Here is a 14,980-nt window from a genome sequence, read left to right on the forward strand (position 1 = left end):
AGATTGTGCCCGGGTACCGAAGGGCGTAAATGCGGTAAGTTCCGCTCCTTCCCAGAAATTGATCCCCATATTTTGTGCGCTCGGTGTCGGGGCCGCGAATGTACCCGAGCCGAGCCCTGTGAAGTATGTATGTCTTGGTCGGAGGCGCAGTGGGGCTTGTACGAAGGTAGGAAGAAGTGAAGGCCTACAAAGGAGTCGTCGGAGAGCTTTCCCGCGACTCCTTTGGTTACGGACACTTCGTCTTCTTTCCTGCCGCCCCGCCCAGCTCCCACGTTTGGCGCCTTCCCCTGCGGGGGGGGTTTCTAGGTCCTTCTCCTCACCCGATCTGTCGAGTGTGGAGGAGGGCGCGAGATACCCCGACGTTGAGTTGTACTCTGGGTCCTCTATCCGTTCGTCTACATCGCACGGACGGGTAGAGGATCCTGCTAATCACCCGACCTTTGCTTCCTCAGGTGCTGTTGCCGCGAAGGACGACCTCGGACAGGTGTGGGCATCGTTGGGTCTGCAGGGCGTGCCGAGTGTCCAGGGGCTGCTCTACCATCTCGCTGGCTCTGTGGCGGTCACGCACGCTACGGTGACGACCACTACCACGACCCTGTCAACTCCTGGCTATGCTTCACCTCCTCACCTGGTGTATACACCGCACGCGGTCTCTGTTACACCAACTACATCGGTGCAGGGGCCAATCGCCGTACCACGGGGGAGTGATGCCGCCGCCACCTGGGTTTGCCGTGCTGCCTCGACCGGACTCGTGTGCCCGAAGAGCTCGCCCCTGGACCTCCCACCAGTACCTAGGATGTCTGTGCCGCTGGTCCGTCCACCTGGTCTGCCTGTTACAGCCTGCCGTACCTGCCCAGGCGCTGTTTACTGACGTGATGTTGCCGGAGACCACTGTTGCTGTTCCTGTGTTTCTGTTCCTGCCGTCTCCACTGCTGTTCCTGTGATGCCTGCACCTGCTGACGTTGTTCCTGTTCGTGGCGCCGCTGCTCCCGATGCCGATCTGTTCGGACAGGTGCGTCCGGGCCCTGTTGCTTCGGCAACAGCAGCCCTGGCTCCGCCCTGGATGACAGATCTGACATCGGTCCTGAGGAAGCTGACGAAGAAGAAGAGGAAGAGGAGGAAGGTGTCGTCGTCGTCTTCATCGTCTTCTTCGTCGTCGTCTGCCGCCTCTCCCCCTTCATCTTCTAAGGCTTCACAGCCTAAGAAGAAGAAGGTCGCCTCCTCCCCCCCTAAGAACGTCTCCTCGGGAGCTTCTAAGGCCCGTCTCGCTCCGGTGAGACCCGGGGGGTTCGGGGTTTTCCGCTGGTCATCCTGCTCCTTCGGGAGGTCAGGGCCCTGGTCCTCTTCTTCCGCAAGGAAGAAGACTTACGGGGACCAGAGGGGTGCCGGCTAACACCGGCACTTCCTCGCCTGCTGTTAGTGGTTCTGCCACGGCAGCAGGATCCGTCTCGGCCTCTCGTTCGCGAGAGGTACCGAGTGTACGGTCGCCCACCAGCGGACCGTGCAGCTAGGAACCAGACCTCTGAGCCAGCTCACGTCAGGTTCACGGCACGGAGCGGAAGACTGTGACAGCCGCTCACAAAGCGACTCTCACCAGACCAGCTCTCGGTCTCGCGGCGACCAGCTGGCTACCCGGGCTGACGTGACGGTCCACGACCGGCCACGGGCTGAGGCTGGGAAGAGGTCCCCCCACCCCCCCGTTCGCCGGCACCAGCCACGGCTGGTACCAGCGACGTGACGTGCCGTGAGGATATGCATCGGTCTCACCGTGACAGTGGAGCTCGCCGATCGCCCTACCGTCGCTCTCACAGAGAGCGATCGGGTACGGCCACCAGCACCAGCTCTTCTGACACGCAAGACCGGGGCCGCTGTGCTCAGGTCCAGCCGTTCTCCACAGCGAGATGGCTCGACCAGGCCTGCAGCTCGATCGCCGCCGCAGGTTGGCGATCGCCTGCAGTCCTCCAAGCCCGCTGGTTCTGCCAGCGAGCGAAGGAGCGTCAGGTCTGCCTCTCCATACCTTCAAACCTCCTCCCGGGTTACACCGGGAGGAGCGAGGTATTGAGGAGCGATCGTGAGGGGTGCGCCCCTCAGGATCCCACCACGACGCCCTACGTACCAGGCACGGTTCTCGGACCGGCCAGGTCGTATGCGCAAGTGGCTGGAGGAGACCGAGAGGGGTCTGTCGCTGTTCCTCCCCTTGAGGGGGGAGGATCTTGGGAGCTGCTCCTGTTCGAGGGACTGGATGGTCCTACTCCGCAGGATGCAGTCACTCCTGAGATTCAGAGGAACTTTGCCGAGGTAATTGCGCTGATTTGTCAGCACAACGACCTTGGGGAAGGATCGCTGCTCCCACCATTCCGAGCCCACGTCCCGGCTCGAGTCGTTCTGGGCCCGAAGAGGGAACCCAGACCGACGGTGGGTTTGCCGCGATCGGAGCTTGCCGACTCAGTGCTGGACAGGTAGAGTCTCTTGTCCCAGACAAGACAGTTCTCTCAAGTCTGGCAGGTCGAGCAAGCTGCTTCCACCTCCTCTACTGCGACAGTGGCGTTTCTACGTGCCGTCTGAAGACCCGCCCGATTGCCGCCCTAAACAGGTGAACCCGGAGTTATTAGCCAGGCTAACGCCGGGTGTCTCTGCAGCAGCTCCTGTCAGAGAACCTATGGTTCTCGCAGCAAGAGGCACTCGGCCTGGAATCCACTGCCATGGCAGCTTTCCAGGCCGTCTCCTGGATAGATCTGTGGGCCCTCACAGTATCTAAGGTCGCAGCCAACTCCGGGGGAATTTCTCCCGAAGATGACTCGGCCTTTAGGAGACTTTGCCAGTCTGGAGGAAGAGCCATCTCCTTCCTTGCCCACCAGACGGTAAACCTGTGGGCCAACCTGGTTCTCCGACGTAGGGACGCTGTCCTTACTCGAGTTTCCAGGGCGGCTGGGCGTGAAGCGGCATTGGGACTTCGCAATGGACCGTTACGGAGTTCCACGTCTCTCTTCCCAGGAGAGATGGTGGACGCTGCGGTGGACAGACGGCGCACTGACGACAGTGACGTCTGGTACACCAGGCAGTTTCGAAGGCTTCTGGGCAGCCTCGAACTGCGGCCAAGCCAAAGAGCTCGGCTAGCGCTTCCACGGTGGCTAAGACAGTAGTCGCGTCGAAGCCCCGTGGAAAGACTCTGTCTCTTTGACTTCTGCAAAGGGAGCCGTAACCAGCCCTCCTCCCAGCCCTCCTTCTCCGCGAGGAGGCTCTGGGAAGAAGTCGAAGAAAGGGGGGAAACGCTAGGGACGGCGTTCCCCCTCACCTGCTGCCGGAAGTGGTGTGGGGGGTGCCTGGCCAGCCATTGGGCAACTTGGCAGCGCTACGGCGCCGAGACCTGGATTGTAGATGTCCTTCGGGAGGGATATCTATTACCCTTCGAATCTCGGCCACCCCTCACCTCCAACCCGGTCCAACAGCAGTCGTACGTTCCAGGATCATCGAAGGACGTAGCATTGAGACAGGAGATCAAGACCATGCTGAGCAAACGAGCTGTAGAAATCGTCACGGATCAGTCACCGGGCTTCTACAGTCGACTCTTCCTGGTGGAAAAGTCTACGGGGGGCTGGCGCCCGGTGATAGATCTCTCTCCCCTGAATCGGTTTTTGTTCGCCAGACCCGGTTCACGATGGAGACGGCACGCTCCGTGCTCGACTCCCATCAGGTTTGGGAGAACGATTTCATGCTTTCAGTGGACTTGAAGGATGCGTATTTCCAAATACCCATCATCAGTCCTCCAGAAAGTACCTCCGCTTCATCCTCGACGGGACGGTGTACCAATTCAGGGCACTTTGCTTCGGTTCTCTCAACCGCCCCACAGGTGTTCACGCGAGTGTTCACTCTGGTCTGTCTGCTTGGGCCCATTCGCACGGGATACGTCTGATGAGGTATCTCGACGATTGGTTAGTCCTGGCGAGCTCCCGCTCGCAGTTGCTACAGGACAGGGATCGACTACTCGAGTTCTGTCGCGATCTGGGGATCGTTGTGAACTTCGAGAAGTCCGATCTCGAGCCCCAAGCGAGGATGAAGTACCTGGGTATGCTGATCGACACGGTAGCAGGGCGAGTCTTCCCCGCAGACTCGCGGATCAGCAGATTCAGGGAGGCAGCCAACCAGTTCCTGTCTTGGCAGGAACAGGTAGCTCAGCGATGGCAAGTCGTGATCGGACACCTGTCGTCACTCGAGAAGTTAGTCCCTCACGGGCGTCTTCACCTGCGGTCTCTCCAGTGGAGACTAAAGGAGAGTTGGTCACAGGCGACGGATCCCCCAAGCTTCCAGTGTCACTGACACCGGGGGTGAGGCAGGACCTAGCCTGGTGCTGGACGACAGGAACCTCTTAAGAGGAGTGCCTCTGCGCACTCCCCCCCCGGACATGCAGCTGTTCTCAGACGCATCGACCGAGGGATGGGGCGCACACCTGGAGGAGTTGCTGACTTCGGGAGTGTGGGACGAGAACGACAAGCACCTTCACATCAATGTACTGGAACTCAAGGCAGCGTTTCTCGCTCTCCAAGAGTTTCAGGACCGCTTGATGGGACACTCAGTGGTGTTGATGTGCGACAACACCACGGTGGTGGCCTACGTCAACAAACAGGGGGGCCTAGTGTCTCTCCCGTTGTACCAGTTGACTCGGCAGGTGCACGAGTGGGCCGAGGCACACTCAATAGAGCTGTCGGCACGCTACATTCCAGGGAAGAGGAATGTAGTAGCAGACACGCTCAGCCGTCGGGATCAGGTGATAGGGACCGAGTGGTCTCTACACCAGGACGTGGCGGAAAGGCTCTTCGACCTGTGGGGGCGACCAGTCGTGGATCTGTTCGCCACCCGGCACAACAGAAAACTTCAGGTTTTCTTTCAGCCGTGCCGGACCCATGGGCAGCTGCAGAGGACGCTCTTCAACACCTGTGGGACAACCTCTTCGCCTATGCCTTTCCCCCGTTCAGCCTGATTCGCAAGGTGATCAGTCGAGCACTGGTCACCCCGAATCTCAGGATGATCCTGGTGGCTCCCAAATGGCCACAGGCCATTTGGTATCCGGACCTGCTGGCTCTTCTCGCAGGAGAACCGAGAGAGATTCCCCCTTGGCACAACCTTCTCGCCCCAGCACACGTCGAGCGGTACCACCAAGCAGTCCAGTCCCTACGACTTCACGGCTGGCTGTTATCCACCATCTCTTGCGAACGAGAGGCTTTTCTCGTAGCGCAGCAACAGAGATGGCTGGAAACGTCCGTCAGTCCTCTGCAGCTGTGTACCAGGGGAAGTGGGCCGTCTTCTGTGGTTGGTGTCGTAGACGGGGTCTATCTCCTCTCAGAGCCACTCTTCAGCAGGTAGCGGATTTCCTCGTGTTTCTTCGACCGAGAGAAGCTCCTCTCAGTCCCCACAGTCAAAGCGGATACAGAGCCGCCCTGGCACTTGTCCTGAAAACTGAGGGGATTGGACATCTCGAACTCGTTCGAGATCTCCTTGCTTATGAGGAGCTTCGAAAGGTCTTGCCCCACCCAGGGAACTCAGGCCCCCTGAGTGGGACGTGACTCTCGTCCTTAGGAGTTTGACTCGAAGACCCTTCGAGCCACTCCGAGAGTCGTCAGACAGGGATCTGACCCTCAAGACCCTCTTCTTGCTGGCCCTGGCATCGGCGAAGAGAGTAGGGGAACTTCAATGATGTACGACACTCAGGGGGGGAGGGGATGGGGATCTGTGACGCTTGATTTCGTCCCGAACTTCGTTGCAAAGACTCAGAAACCGTCGGTCCCTGACGACAGGTTCGAGTCTTTCACGATTCCCTCCCTAATGGACCTCACCGATAATGATGCGGATGAGATGCTGCTTTGTCCTGTGAGGGCGCTACGGCGCTATCTGAAGAAAACTCGACACAGGCCTGAGTGTCGACGCCTCTTCGTTAGCACCGGGGTAACCAAGAAAGAAAGTATCCAAGAACACTCTTTCATTCTGGCTGCGTGAGGTCATCAGGAGGGCGTATGAGGCTGATGGTAGTGACGACATCCGTACGTCCCGTCGGAGAGCTCACGAAGTCAGAAAGTATTGGCCCCTCGTTGGCGTTTCGTAAGAACGTCTCCGTGGCGCAGTCCTGAAGGCAGGTGTCTGGTCTAACCAGACTACTTTCACCTTCTACCTTCGGGATATTGCCCACAGGTCCTTGGATACCTTTTCCTTGGGACCCGTGGTGGCTGCTCAACAAGTTGTGTAGCTAACCCAGACCCTCGAGGCTGAACAGCATCGAGTTCCTGGGGTGACTGTGCGGATGGATGTGTGAATGAGTGAGTGACTGGCTTTTCTCTTCCATCTTTTCCATCCGCCTCTACCTGTGGTCAGAGGCCACGGTCGTCACTACGCTGGATGAGGACGAGATGCAGGTGAGCTATATGACAGAGCCCCCCATCCTATCCCTTTCACTAGGGATAGGAGCAGAATATCCACACATACCTCCTACAAGGGGGGGGAAGTGGATGCCAACAAGAGACAAACCCATGACTTTATATTTGCTCCTGTACAGGAACAAGTTCTTACATTGCTGGTACGAAGAGATACGCGTTGCCTCTCTCTTAGTACTCGGTCCAGAGGTCTGACCATTGATCCTCGGCGGGCACACCCTGATCAATCGGACAGAGGCTTGGATCCCATCCCTCTCTTACGACCAGGGAGGCTTCCAAGGTTGGGCGAACACCAGTCTGTTCACAAAAGACTCAGATTCCTCCCACCAGAAGTGAGTCTTCCTATTGTAAAAGGACCGAAGCTTTGTATGCCGTGTCGGAACAAATGACAATTTGTCCAAAATTGCATTTTTCCTAACTATACAAACCTGAGGTCCTTTTACACATAGCACACCTCCCCCCACATTGCCACCCCTCACTCTGCGTATTTTGCATGGGCCAAAAGCAAAAGTGATTTGTTTACCTCCCAGTCGCGCTCGCGCGCGCCTGGTCGGACAAGCAGTTAACTACCGAACCCCTTGTTCGAAAGCTTACGACCTATCCAGCTGCCGCTAGTACCTTCCTATTGTAAAGGACCTCAGGTTTGTATAGTTAGGAAAAATGCAATTTTGGACAAATTGTCATATTGCAGATGCTAAAATAAAAGCTATTCCTGGCCCAGTTTTTAAAGTTCAATATGAAAAAAAAAAGACACTTTAACCAATTATTTTAGCAGGTAAGACCTCATTGGCACAAATGAGTTTTTTGCACTTTTGAAGATTATCTTATGCGATATCTTCGTCACTTTTGGCATCATGGCTTGATTGTACCTTGAATATGGCCTCTTTCATCATATGGAAGTCATAGTTTTTTCATGAAACTTACCCAGCAGATATATATATAGCTGGATTTTCTCCGAAGTCCGACAGAATTTTAAAAACTCCCGGCACACGCAGTGGTCGGCCAGGTGGTTAGTACCCATTCCTGCCGCTGGGAGGCGGGTGTCAGGAACCATTCCCATTTTCTATTTAGATTTTTTCTGTCGCCGGTGTGATAACACTGTTTACAACACCTCCGTCTAGGATTTTCGAAACTTCTCTGTTACTTGAGTATCCTGTTTGTTTTTTGGTTATCGAACGTGGATTGTGACTAGGCTTACGCTGATAGTGGATTGGATTTGAATTTGGTTTGGTTTTTTCCTTTAACTAAGATGTCTGGGACTAGTTTATCTAGCACCAGAGTGTGTTGTATGGAAGGTTGTAAGGTGAGGCTACCGAAAGGTTCGGTAGACCCACACACAATATGTAATAATTGTAGAGAACACGCGTGTGTTTATAAATTGACCGTTTGTAAGGAGTGTGAATGTCTGTCTGATTCGGGTTGGAAGGCTTATGAATCCTATGTGCGGAAATTGGAGCGTGATAGGATACGGAGATCTTCCTCCAGGAGTGTATCAGTCAGTAGAAGTAAGGGTAGTAAGGTTTCTCCTACTATACATTCAGTAGTTGGTACACCTAAATCTGTTGTGCCTTCGGGCCCTGAAAAATCAGTGGAAGACAATGCCCTTTCTACGATTCTGGAATCAATACGAAACCTAGAATCTAAAGTGCTCGCTTTGGAGGGTAAAAGCATTATTAGTGAACAAAAGTGCAGTGAAAGTGCCCCCAGTGTGGAGGGGGCGTCAGATCAGCCCTATAATGCCTCTAGTCCTGGACCTCTGTCAGACTTCCAAGCCCAGGAAGATGGACACGTCGAAAGCCACAGGAGGGTTACGGGGAACCCCCAACGATCTGGTGTCCCTTCGGCAGAACCTGTAGGACGTCCCCAGGCTGCCAAAGAGTGTGCGACGTGCGCGTATCCTCCGCGAGTGCTTTTCGTCCATTCGGAGGCGATCCTCACCCGTACAACAGGAGTTGGAGCATGAGGAAGACGCTCACTTCCTCTGAAAAGAGCTATGACGTTAAATGTCGCACAGGCGGCTATCGTCAGTAGTCTCTCAGAGGAGGACGCAGAGTCTCTTTGCGCTGCTTCTTTGTTACGGGCTTCGCCTCGAGACTTGGATTACTCTCCACCGCAAAAAAGATAGAAAACTCAAGGTGTCGCACAGGCGGCCAGAGTCTTCAATCGCAGGGAAGAAGACGCTCACGTCCTTTTTCTCCTGTTGGTTTGCGGTCTTCACCGGAGAGTTTATTGCTGCATGGACTCCTCAAAGGAGAATTATGATGTCATCTGACGAGGATGCCTGGAGCCGCGCCCTAGTCGTTCTAAGAATAGAACTAGAACGGGTCTTGTGAGAAGGGATAGGGCTTCCCCTCGCCCCTCGCCTTCTCATAGGATCAGTTTTTCTCCTGAAAAAGAATTTTCGACTACTAAGAGTGTTATCAGGTCGATGCAACAACAACTTGCTTCGTTGCTGGCTGAGAGAGAATCAGAAATTCGTCCGAGAAGAAAAGATGATAAATTACTGATTAAAAGATCTAAGATGTCTCCCGCACGGGTGGACCGATCATCTCTTTTGCCTGTGAGTACTCATTCTAGATTTCGTACGTCTCACCTGCAGTTGGAGAAAGAGCATGAAAAACTTCCTACGAGGAATTTTGAGATCGAAAGGAAGAAATTTCGCCCAGACTCTCGAGGCTCGCTTTAATCCAAGAACACGGGACGATCCTATGGTTGCGACGAGGCCGTCTACAGTCTGAGTAACTCGACGCTCCTAGTTCGGCTTGGAAGGAGCGGGGTGTTCACAGGGACGCCTATTTAGGACAACGGTTACGCTCGGACAGACGTCGAGCGTGACGCTCACCTGGACGCTAGGCGTGGCGCTCGGATGGACGCCGAGCGTGACGCTCACCTGAACGCCAAGCGGGACGCTCGGCTGAGCGACGAGCGTGACGCTCACCTGGACGCCAAGCGTGGCGCTCGGCTGGACGCCAAGCGTGACGCTCGGCTGGACGCCAAGCTTGACGCTCGGACGGATGCCAAGCGAGACGTTCAAACGGACGCTTTGTTGCATATCCATCAGGTATCACAACAAGGTATTAGTATGGAACCTCAACTGCAATCGGCTTTTCGAAGAGACTCCCATCGAGAGAATGAGCAAGAAAGGTTGGTACCGCTTTATCTGAATCTTTAGATATTAATATTCAGAATGCTCCTTGCAGTCAAAACAACGATCTTCATTAAAGCTCGGAGTGAAAGGACTTGTACCACCAGCTTCGGGAGTCCCTTGGTCACTCCTATAGATGAGGAAGGATTAAGTAATATTTCAGAAGAAACGGAAGAGGATCAACCCGCTGTGTCAGATTCTTCCGATTATCAAGTTTTGGTTTGATTGATTCGGATTCATTTGGAGAAGAGTTTCAACCCGCAGCACCTCGGTCGCCTCCTTCTCAGTTTTCGTTGTCAAAAACAAATAAGACTCCTGGATTTGTTAAAATGACAAAGTCTCTTTCAACTAAGAGAGCTTTTAAGAAGGTGCAAGATGGATGGAGTCTAGAAAAGCTCAAGGAAAGTTTTCCTTTGCCCAGCCTCCTCAAGACTTTGCGGCAAGGCTGGGATCTGGTATGATACAGGTGAGGATGTCGGGTTAAGGGCTCCCGCATCGGCTCAAGGTGACTTTTCCAGTCTGGTTGACGCACCAAGAAGGTCTCTTCTTTCGTCAGCTAAAATAACATGGACACCGGCGGAGATAGACCACCATCTGAAAGGTCTTTTTCGGACAATTGAAGTATTTAATTTCTTAGACTGGTGTTTGGGGCTGCTTGACACTAAGTCTCGTAGTCAAGACTCAATTAGCTTGGGGGAGCTATCCAGTGTTCTCGCTTGTATGGATAAGGCCGTCAGAGATGGTTCAGAGGAATTGGCTTCACATTTTTGTGCAGGGCTCCTGAAAAAGAGAGCTATCTACTGTAAATTTACTACCAAAGCAGTGTCTCCAACACAGAAGGCAGATTTGCTTTTCGCCCCCCCCTCTTTCTGACCATCTCTTCCCCCAGGCTATGATTAAAGATGTAGCTGGAAGTCTACAGGAAAAAGCTACTCAGGATCTCTTAGCACAATCTTCTAGACGTCCTGCGGTTCCTTCGACTTCAACACGAAACCCAGTTTTCTAAGAAAATAAAGCCCTTTCGAGGTGGAGCATCCTCTAGACCTTCTCCTAGAGGAAGAGGACTCTCTAGAGGGCAGAGCTCAGTCTAAGTCCAGAGGTAAAAAATGAGGAGGGAGTCCTTCAGTCGCCAGTAGGTGCTAGGCTTCATTTATTTGCAGAAGCTTGGAAGAAGATAGAGGCAGACAGCTGGTCGCTCAACGTCATCGAGCGAGGATACAAAATACCTTTCCTGAAGCCTCCTCCATTGTGCACAACACCTATAGATCTATCACCCTCTTACCATGGAGAAAAACAACAGATCTTGTACGATCTGATAGAACAAATGCTCGAGAAGAAAGCAATAGAACAAGTCAAGGACATTCAGTCCCGGGTTTCTACAACAGGTTATTCCTTGTGCCGAAACATCGGGAGGCTGGCGGGCCAGTTTTAGATGTGAGCAGTCTAAACCTTTTTATAGAGAGACAGACGTTCAAGATGGAGACAACCTCAGTCAGTGCTTGCGGCCTTAAGACAAAACGATTGGATGGTATCACTGGACCTGCAAGACGCATATTTCCACGTCCCGATACATCTCCGATCGAAGAAATACCTGCGTTTTGTCATGAAGGGAAGAGTTTTCCAATTCAGAGCTCTTTGCTTCGGTCTGAGTACGGCACCAATGATTTTCACAATTCTAATGTAAGAATGTGGCGAGGTGGCTTCATCTTGCAAACATAAGGATCTCTCTATATCTAGACGACTGGCTCATTCGAGCATCGTCGAAAGAAAGGTGTCTGAAGGACCTTCAATCAACCTTAACTCTAGCAAAGTCCCTGGGACTTCTAGTGAATTTCGAAAAGTCGCAGCTGATCCCCACACAGTCCATCGTGTATCTGGGGATTCAGATGGATTCGGTGGCTTTCGAGCTTTTCCGTCCCAGGGACGTCAACAGAAAGGATTAGAAAAAATATCAGTCTTCTTAAGGAAAGAATCATGCTCGGTGAGGGAATGGATGAGTCTGCTGGCACCATTTCCTCGCTGGAGAAGTTTTGTTTCCTTGGGGAGACTACATCTCAGACCTCTCCAGTTTTTCCTGAAGGAGAATTGGAAGGACAAAGAAAATTTGGAGACAATTTTGAGGATCCCGAAGGAGGTAAAGGATCACCTAAAGTGGTGGCTCGATCCTGTGAAACTTTCGGAAGGAACATCCTCAAACTTCAGAGCCCCGACCTAGTGTTGTTCTCCGACACGTCCACCACCGGGTGGGGAGCTACATTAGGGAGGGAGGAAGTGTCAGGCACCTGGAGAGGGGAACAGGTGTTCTGGCACATAAATCTCAAAGAACTGGCGGCCATATACTTGGCACTTCAGTTTTCAAAGAAAAAGTCTCAAACAAGATAGTTCAGATAAATTCAGACAATACCACAGCTCTGTCATACATAAAAAAACAAGGAAGGAGGACTCACTCGCGATCATTGTTCAACCTAGCGAGAGAGATCTTGTTATGGGCGAGAACTCAGAAAGTAACGATTCTAACGAGGTTCGTTGCAGGCGTGGAGAACGTCCGGGCGGATCTCCTCAGTCGGCAAGGTCAACTGCTGCCGACCGAGTGGACTCTGCATCAGGATGTGTGTCGAGAGCTGTGGAAGTTATGGGGACGTCCTCTAGTGGACGTCTTTGCAACAGCGAGAACAAAGAGGCTTCCGTTGTATTGCTCCCCCGTGCTCGACCCGGGAGCAATAGCAATAGATGCACTTCTTTGGGACTGGACAGGGATGGATCTTTACGCCTTTCCCCCGTTCAAGATTCTGGGAGAAGTAATGAAGAAGTTGCAATGTCAGAAGGGACGAGATTGACGTTAATCGCTCCTTACTGGCCAGCAAAGGAGTGGTTCACAGAGGTCATGACCTTTGTAGTAGACTTACCGAGGACATTGCCCATGAGGACAGATCTACTCAAACAGCCCCACTTCGAGAGATACCACGGAAACCTCCCCGCTCTGAGTCTGACTGCATTCAGACTATCAAAAAGTTGGTCAGAGCGAGGGGTTTTTCTAGACCGGTTGCAAAAGCAATCGCCAATGCAAGAAGAGCTTCCACGCTTGGAGTCTATCAATCGAAGTGGGCTTCGTTTAGGAGCTGGTGCAGAAGAACACGCATTTCCTCTACCATGACCTCTGTGAGCCAAATAGCGGACTTTTTGCTCTACTTGAGAAACGACCTAAAGCTTGCAGTCTCAACAATCAAAGGCTACAGAAGTATGTTATCTGTAGTCTTTAGACATAGAGGAATTGATTTGGCAAATAATAAGGATATCCACGATCTTTTAAGGTCTTTCGAGACTATAAAGATTCCTCAACCTAAGTTACCATCATGGAATTTGGATGTAGTACTTAAATTCCTAATGTCAAATCGGTTTGAACCCCTTCAGAATGCCTCATTAAGGGATCTTACTAAGAAAACTATTTTCCTAACGACTCTGGCGACGGCGAAGAGGGTTAGTGAAATTCAAGCCTTTAGCAAGCATATTGGTTTTAGGGGGACATAATGCTGTTTGCTCATTAAGTCCTACGTTTCTAGCGAAAAATGAAAATCCGTCTAACCCTTGGCCCAAAAGTTTTGAGATTAAGGGTATGGCGGAAATCATTGGACACGAACCAGAGAGAGTCCTGTGCCCTGTCAGGGCTCTCAAGATTTATTTACAAAGAACGAAGGAATGTCGAGGTCCTTCTCTTTTTTCAACAAATTATGGTGTTCGGTCAGAAGACCAGATTTACCGATGTCGAAGAATGCTCTGGCATTCTTCTTGAAAGACACCATTAGACAGGCGCATTCATCTTGCGAGACAGTGATGTTAAGCTGTTGAAAGTGAATGCCCATGAAGTGAGAGCTATATCTACCTCGGTAGCTTTCCAAAAGAACATGGCACTCAATGACATTCTGAGTGCCACCTTTTGGCGCAGCAACTCGGTGTTCGCTTCACACTACCTGCGGGATGTGAAGACGACATACGAGAACTGCTATGCGCTTGGACCATGCGTCGCAGCAGACACTTTGCTGGGGGCTGGAAGTAGCACTCATCCTACCCTGTAGGAAATGGGTAGGTGAGTTTTTATGGATTGTTTTATGGTTGTAAGGTCGTCCGCCTGAGCCGGACTTCCTTTCCTTTAGCCTAAGTGATGTGGGAATGAAAATTGTTAGGCTGGTCAGGTGGTGAATTTTTTACTTCATTGCCCTCATAGTATGGTCAAAATGGTCTAGTCACATTGTGGTCACGCTCCCGTTGACAGATATCTAGAACTCACCAGCTATATAGGTCACTACCTTGCTGGAGACTCTAGTAAAGCAGTAGCAGACTTGGGTGACAGTAATCACGAAGTCAGCTATGCTAACAGGTAAGGAACCAAGATGTTATTCATCTGCATGTAATATGTTTCCAAAATCCTTTTCTGTCTCTCCCTACCTCCAAAGGTGGGATTCAGCTATATATATATCTGCTGGGTAAGTTTCATGACAAAATGATATTGTTAAGATACAATAAAGTTTGTTCATACTTACCTGGCAGATATATATAATCAAAGTACCCACCCACCTCCCGCAGGAGACAGTGGGAATAGAAAATCTGAATAGAAAATGGGAATGGTTCCTGACACCTGCCTCCCAGCGGCGGGAATGGGTACTAACCACCTGGCCGACCCACTGCGTGTGCCGGGAGTTTGAAATTCTGTCGGACTTCGGAGAAATACAGTCTATATATATATCTGCCAGGTAAGTATGAACAAACTTTATTGTATCTTAACAATATCATTTCTCGTTTGTTGGTTCACCTACTGAAACTAGTTCTGAATACTTGAAATTCAAGAGTCTCATTCTAATAGTATAGTACATGGATAACTGACATATTGAACTTTGAAAGTGTGGGTGCTTATCCATAAGATGTAAAGAGGTCTATATCTCACAGAAGGAAAGAGTATAGGCTGTGTTTTGGTGTCAATAGTGGAATGGTTAAAGTGTCCTTTGATGTTCAAAAGTATTCAAGTTCTTTTTCAAGTGATTTTCGAACCAATAAATCAAATAAGCTTAAGTAAATGAAGGACACAAGTTTAAGTTTAACTTCTCTGTATTGCAGGGAAGTTTTGAAGACTGTTTGCTTGAAGAAGATGCCATCAAATCAATCCTGTTTGGGCTTTGTGGAAATACCTCCATAAAAACAGTATCTCTCAAGGGAAATAATATTCAAGGCACTGCCACTACTGCATTGGCCAAGATGTTGCAGCATAATGTTACCATTGCTAGGTTTGTAATTTTTTTTTTTTACAAGGAAGAGATCACAGTTAGTATGGCTATTCTGTATGACGCATGTCAGAGGCATCTGTTTATTGGAGATAATAGCTACTGTAGTGTATTGTTTTTTATTCTATGATCTTTAGTTT

General features: G+C 51.4%; 1 pseudogene; it reads left to right on the forward strand.

Moving 5' to 3' along the window:
* LOC135219987 (leucine-rich repeat-containing protein 45-like) overlaps positions 1–14,980 on the forward strand; it is a 99,675-nt pseudogene that overhangs the window by 13,788 nt on the left and 70,907 nt on the right.

This window comes from Macrobrachium nipponense, chromosome 1 (genome assembly GCF_015104395.2).
Source record: "Macrobrachium nipponense isolate FS-2020 chromosome 1, ASM1510439v2, whole genome shotgun sequence".
In the NCBI taxonomy this organism is placed as follows: domain Eukaryota; kingdom Metazoa; phylum Arthropoda; class Malacostraca; order Decapoda; family Palaemonidae; genus Macrobrachium; species Macrobrachium nipponense.